Genomic DNA, 6,484 nt, shown 5'->3' on the forward strand with positions numbered 1-6,484 from the left:
TGCGCCATTTCCTTTTCTCAAAAATGCGTTGCGTCCGAAGGTGTTTCCAATGGGCAAGGCATCGCTACAGTGAAATTCTAGGTCACTGTAGCATCGCGGCGAACGGGCAATGGCGTTCCGTGAACTCCCTGGCAGCGCTGCAACACGCTGTCGCGTTCCACTCCTAAAGGTGAAGCTTATGCGTCATTAATTAGTAATTAATCATTAATCAGTAATTAGTACTTGATTAATGATTATAAATTAGTAATTAGTCGTTAATTTGGTGTGACGTCATCGAGTGGTGATGTCACCATTGCCACAGAGGCCGTCAAAGTGTTGCGGCAGTGAGTGAGTGAGTGAGTGAGTGAGTGAGTGAGTGAGTGAGTGAGTGAGTGAGTGAGTGAGTGAGTGAGTGAGTGAGTGAGTGAGTGAGTGAGTGAGTGAGTGAGTGAGTGAGTGAGTGAGTGAGGGAGTGAGTGAAAAACTTTATTGAGCTCTAGGTTCCCTGGTCTTCTGCAGTATTCAGATGGCTTCATTCACCTTGCATAACTGTTGATTGCCCTTAGTCCAGGGCTCCGCTGAAGGTTGCTGCCAGTTGTGCTCGCCGAATCAGACTTTGGTCGACCCGGCGATCGCTGGAGAGTACTCCCTCCCATTGCTCCGCACTCGGGTTTGTTATAACGGGTACCACGCTTATCCTCTGGCACGCCCACGTTATGTGGTGCAGCGTGAGTGTTTCTTGGCACCAGGGGCATTTGTCATTGTATTGTGTGGGATACATTTTGCTGAGTACGTTTAGGTTCGGGTACTAACCCGTTTGTAGCTTCCTTCACGCAACAGGGTTCTCTCTGCTAAGGGAGTTGTGCGGTGGTGGATACTGTTTTCTGCAGCCCTTGTAGTAATCTAGTATCGCCGAATAGTATTGGGGTACAGGTTGGGTCCACGCAAGGTCGCCTAGGTTGGATGCTCGGTAATAAGTGTACCCTGGAGCTATCCTGTCCGCCTCTTGGTTCGCTGTTACTCCCGAGGGTCCCAGCATCCATGCTATCGTATGCCTGATTGGTTCTTCGTTTGGTTGTCGTTGTGTTATGTGGTCTGCGGAGCGGAGTATGCGGAGCGCTCTGTGCCCTATTCTGCCGCGTAGGTAGTTGCGGCACGCCGTTTGTGAGTCTGTAAGGATTGTTACAGACCGTTTAGACCGATAGCCCTCCGCTTCCGCTAGAGCGATGGCTGCTTCTTCAGCCTCGACTATCGTATACAGTCTTGTAGTGATGCGCTGGTGATCTCGCGTAGGGTCGAATCAATCACCGTTGTTACCGCGTTGCTGTTGATCTGCCCCGCTGCTCTGGTGTATGTGGCTGCGTCCACGTATACCGTCGTTTCTTGGGGTGCTAGTGTCCTTTGTAGGTATTCGGCCCTCGCCTCGCTGCGGCAGACGCTTTCGCCGCTACTCACTTTAGACAGTCAAAGTGACCCCTGAATTTAATTAATTCACCAATTAAACTAAATTACCAATGAATTTGGGGAGTAATTCCCTAATTGAACTAATTAATTTGGCAGTTAAACAATTACCAAATCAATTAATCACTGAATCACAGGAGCAGCGGCAGTGAAGAGTACAGCAGCTATAAGCATTTTTTTGCGTTTGCAGGTCAGTTGTTGGGACAGATGATCTTTGTTTCGTCTGATGTAGTCTGCTGTCGCTGCTGCTGGAACCACTGTTTATTTGTTATTGCTTCGTTCTTGTGTTTGGCCGTCGAACATGCAAACTGCGCCGAACTGTCCAAACGGATAGATGACTTACAATCAAAACTTGAAGTTGATATTGACAGCCTTGCGTATAACATTTTTGACAAGGTAGAACTAAAGTTTCAATCCTCAGGAATAAATATTTTGAAAGCGAAGAGTCAGATCGGCAGCCTCGAGTCCAGTGTGGCATCCTTAAGACATCACGTAGAAGAGTTGCACAGCGAGAATACTCTCCTTGCAGCTGACAACCAAGTGTCGAAGTCTGAAAACAGTGAGCTAACAAGCAAGGTTGCTGGTCTGTAACAATATTCAAGAATGAATAACGTTGAAGTGGAAGGCGTTCCTTGCACACAAGGTGATGATAGTGTAACTATCGTACAAACCATTGTCGAAAAAAGTGTATGCCCAGTGACTTTAGCTGACCTCGATGTGGCTCATCGTGTTCCCACAAAAATCATAACAACATCCTGGTCCGATTTTTCTCGAGAACCAAAAAAGCAGATTTTGTGAGCAAAGCGCGGAAAACTCGTCTTACCTTGTTCGACACTGATGTCAGCGCCTCCTAGGACAGTTCCTTTTTTTGTCAACGATCCCCTGACTGCGGAAAAGAAGGCATTGTTCTCTAAGGCTTTGTCGCTGAAGAAAAAGAAAAAGTGTAAATTCAAGCAGTATTAGAAAAAACTGTGATGCTATTTACGACGCACTTTCTATGTTCCCCAACCAATTTTCAATTACCAAAATTTCAGAGACTTGGTTAAGTGAGCATAATAAAAAATTGTTCTCGTTTCCTTTATACGCCTCAGAATTCTCCCACAGACAGTTCCCTCATTCCTCTTCCCTTGTTTGCTTAATTGCTTAGCGAGGGCCTCGGTTCTGGCAGCCTTGACGCCATAGGAAGCATAAGAGGGTTCTCACACAGCTTCCACCCTCGCCGTTCGATGGCGTTCTACGTCACACTAGCGGTAACTCAGGACGTTCCACGTCCGCCGCTTACGAACGTGGGTGGCGCTGATGAACACTCTCAAGGTTAGGTTAATTGTAAACATAAATACCCCCGAAAGCAGAAGGTTTGACAGCCGTCGCCGTAGCTCAGAGGTAGAGCACCGGACGCGTAATTCGGAGGTCGTGGGTTCGGATCCCAGCGGCGGCATGTGGTTGTTTTTTCTTCTGCTTTTCTAATCAATTAGCTTTAAGCGACAACATATTCAGTAATATTCTTACTTGATCAACACCACAAAAAATAAATTAATTAAAAAATCCCCTTTGCTCCTTGGTTTCTGTGGCTGTTGGCTTCTCTCATATATATATATCCCATCAGTTCACTTATAAACGAGGAATTGACTTAGAATTTAACATACCTCACTGTAAATCTGTTTGGGTCGAATCTGATTCCTTATTCCTAGACATTGATAGTAGAAAATTAATCGCTGCCTGTATCTACCGGTCACTGTCGTCACCTATTTTCGATTTCTATACCACACTTCAAGAGAAATGAGGTATTCTCCCATCTGAAAATACAAATGTCGTAATAATAGGTGACATAAACATCAATCTCCTCGATGAATCCTATCTTGATAGCATAAACTACAGCAGCCCATTCCATAGCTTTGTTTTCGAGTGCATCATCACGGTTCCAACTCGATGCTCCACTTCTGGTAGTAACGCACTCATTTCCAGAAGCTGGCGTCATCGAAATAGACATTACAGATAATTTCCGGATATTCATGCGCTTTCCCAGTGCAACTCAAAATCATAGCAGAACGATATGCAGTAAGATTGCCTTGGATAAAGAAAATTACTTGACTGAAGTGGGTGAAGCTGACTAGCAGTCGATTCTGTCATTGAATGATCCTCAACAAGCCTATTCGCAGTTTTTATCACTTCTGACCTCATTACTTCCTTCCCATTCAAAAATGAAAAAGAGTAAAAAAAACTAGCTTCGACACAGAACCCTTGGCTCAGAGAGCCTTCTCAAAGCAATGCGCAGGAAAGAAAATCTGTACAAAAAAAACAAAAAACAAAACAAAAAGGCAGCTCTTCAACCTTAAACTTTTTGCTCGTTACAAGAAAGATAAGAATACCTTGTCTGCGTTATTTAAAACAGCTAAAAGAACTTATAATGAGCAAAAGTTTCTTGAGCGTGGCAAAAAATAAGCAGAAAAAGTGGGACATAGTTAACTCATTCATAGAAGAAACGAAAAGCGCAAAAAAATACCTTTGATCCAACATAACGGTATCGAGTACAGTAACCCAAAAGAAATTGCAACTGCTTTGAACAGTTTCTTTAATGAGAGCAACATGCCTCCTAAGGAAGCACTCCAACCCCCTCTATCCAATTGCCTCCCACACTCTTTTTTTTCTCTTTCCAACCACACCAAATGAAACAATTGACATAATCCGTAATTTTAAAATAACAAGTCATGGCCTTGATAACGTACATTCTGTTCATATAAAAATTATTGCGCATCTAATTAGTGGCGTTCTATCACATATTGTGAACCTAATGATTAAATGTGGTATTTTTCCACATGAACTAAGCGTGCAAAGATTATTCCGGCCTTTAAGAAGGGAGATAGTTCTTTAATGACAAATTGTCGTCCAATTTGCAAGCTTCCTTGTCACAACAAAGTAATTGAAAAACTAATTGAGAATCGTCTCGTTAAATGTTTGGACAAATTTAATATATTATCGCCATGTCAGTATGGCTTTCGTTCTGAGTTTTCTACTGAACTTACTCTTATAACTATTACAGAAAAATTAAGAATTGTCATAAATGAAGGAAAATTTGCAGCAGCCGTCTTCATAGACTTGTCGAAAGCTTTTGACATCATTAATCGTCCAATTTTGTCCACTAGGCTAAAAGAAATTGGTATTGCCGGCACCCCGTTATTATTGCTACAGAATTACTTGCGAAATAGATCACAAACTGTCACTCTTTCTGGTGTCTACTCTGATGGGTTTTCAAACTTAGGCGTACCAAAAAGCTGTATTCTCTGCCCCCTCTTATCTTTAATTTATATTAATACATTGCCAAAGTGCCTCGGTGCCTCCAATTGCTTATTATACGCTGACGACACCACAATTTATAACTCAGATTCAAGCGTTACTAATCTCGTATCAAAACTTAATCATGACCTGGACAACATTTTATCTTTGTGCAATCGACGCAGTTTGACCCTTATTTCTAGCAAAACGAAGTTTGTTGTTTTCAGCTCGCATCAACGGCAGTCACTTTGCGTTCCTCCTGTCTCAATTGGTCAGTATTTCATAGAGGCTAGCGATTTCGCCTTATTTCTGGGTGTGTATTTGGACAGCAATCTAAAGTTTCAAAATCACATAGCCGATATAAAGAAGAAAATGGCATACCGTTTGAGAATCCTTATAAAGCCCGTCCATAATTTTCTAACAGCACTTTAATATCCTTATATTACGCATTTATACATCCACACAACAGTTACTGAATAGTATGCTGGTGAACCAGGTATGGTACTCATCTCCCTAGAAATACACGGGATCGCCGATGCCATCACACACTTTGCCACCCTACCCCCCGCCCCCCAATACGTTGTCTATACAGACTCGCAGGCAGCTCTGCGTGCCTTCCATGAAAGAGCCCTCCCTTTCCCTACTCGATCGGCCTTAGATGCCGCCCTCTTAGCATTAAGCCTACGACCGGTGACCCTTCGGTGGATCCCTGGTCACATGGGCACCACCGGCAATGAGCTGGCTCACCAGCTTGCCTGCGAAACTATACACCGGGCGCCGGGGATCCCATGGAGAAAAACTTGGGGTTACAATGGAACCCTCTGCAACTGAGAGAGCGCACAGGATAGGGAGGTACGTCGAAGATAAAAAGAGGCCAATCGTCGTTGAATTTAATTTGTTCAAGGACATTAAACGGCAGGTTATGTCTGTTGCATTCCAAGTTTAAGGGTACAGATTATTCGGTGAGTGAAGACTATTCCCGCATGGTGCGACACTCAAGGAGCAGGTTAAGTGCGTACGCCCAGGAACAAAAAGCTAAGTACATATTAAAATTCAACAAACTAATCATTGATGGGAAAACCTTTGTTTCTGACTGCGCTACAGATTCAATTTGTTAACTTGTGGAATAGCAATCATCTTTCGTTCTCCGGCGCAGGTAAAATTCTGCGGACCAGCTATCTTTTCTGATCTAAGTTCCCAGAGCATCAGGAACAAGACTGCTGACTATGCCAGCACTGTAGGTGTGCCACAGTATGACGTTGCTATTGGAACCGAATCTTGGCCTTACCACAATATAACAAGTATTTCCGTCGCGATACACAGCATATCGAAAGGACAGGGACGTGCATGGCGGGGGAAGTTTTGATATCGTGCGTGACGATATTCAGAGTGTACCTTGCGCCATGTTCATGATTGCGCAGAATCAGTGTGGTGTAAATTAATCCTGTCTAATGGATACTGCCTTGCTGTCGAATACGTCTCCAGGTCACCAAGTTCAAGCAACCCGGATGTATTTCAGAGCGTCCCAAATCACTGTCAGTGTTGACGACAGATAGGATAATTATTGGAGGCGATTTTAATATGCCCGATGTTCTTTGGAACAACCGTCTCCCCGTCAAAGGAAGTCGATCAGCGTTTCACTCTGGCTTTTACGAAATTAACCGCAACTATGAACTTTTCCAAAATGTCGATTTCTCGACACGTTTATGTAGAAGTGGCGCAAATGTATTAGATTTTTTTTTTGCAACAAAAATGATGAAGTTGAATCCAT

The sequence above is a fragment of the Amblyomma mixtum genome, chromosome 1 (genome assembly GCF_055824585.1).
Source record: "Amblyomma mixtum isolate Tamu chromosome 1, ASM5582458v1, whole genome shotgun sequence".
NCBI lineage: Eukaryota > Metazoa > Arthropoda > Arachnida > Ixodida > Ixodidae > Amblyomma > Amblyomma mixtum.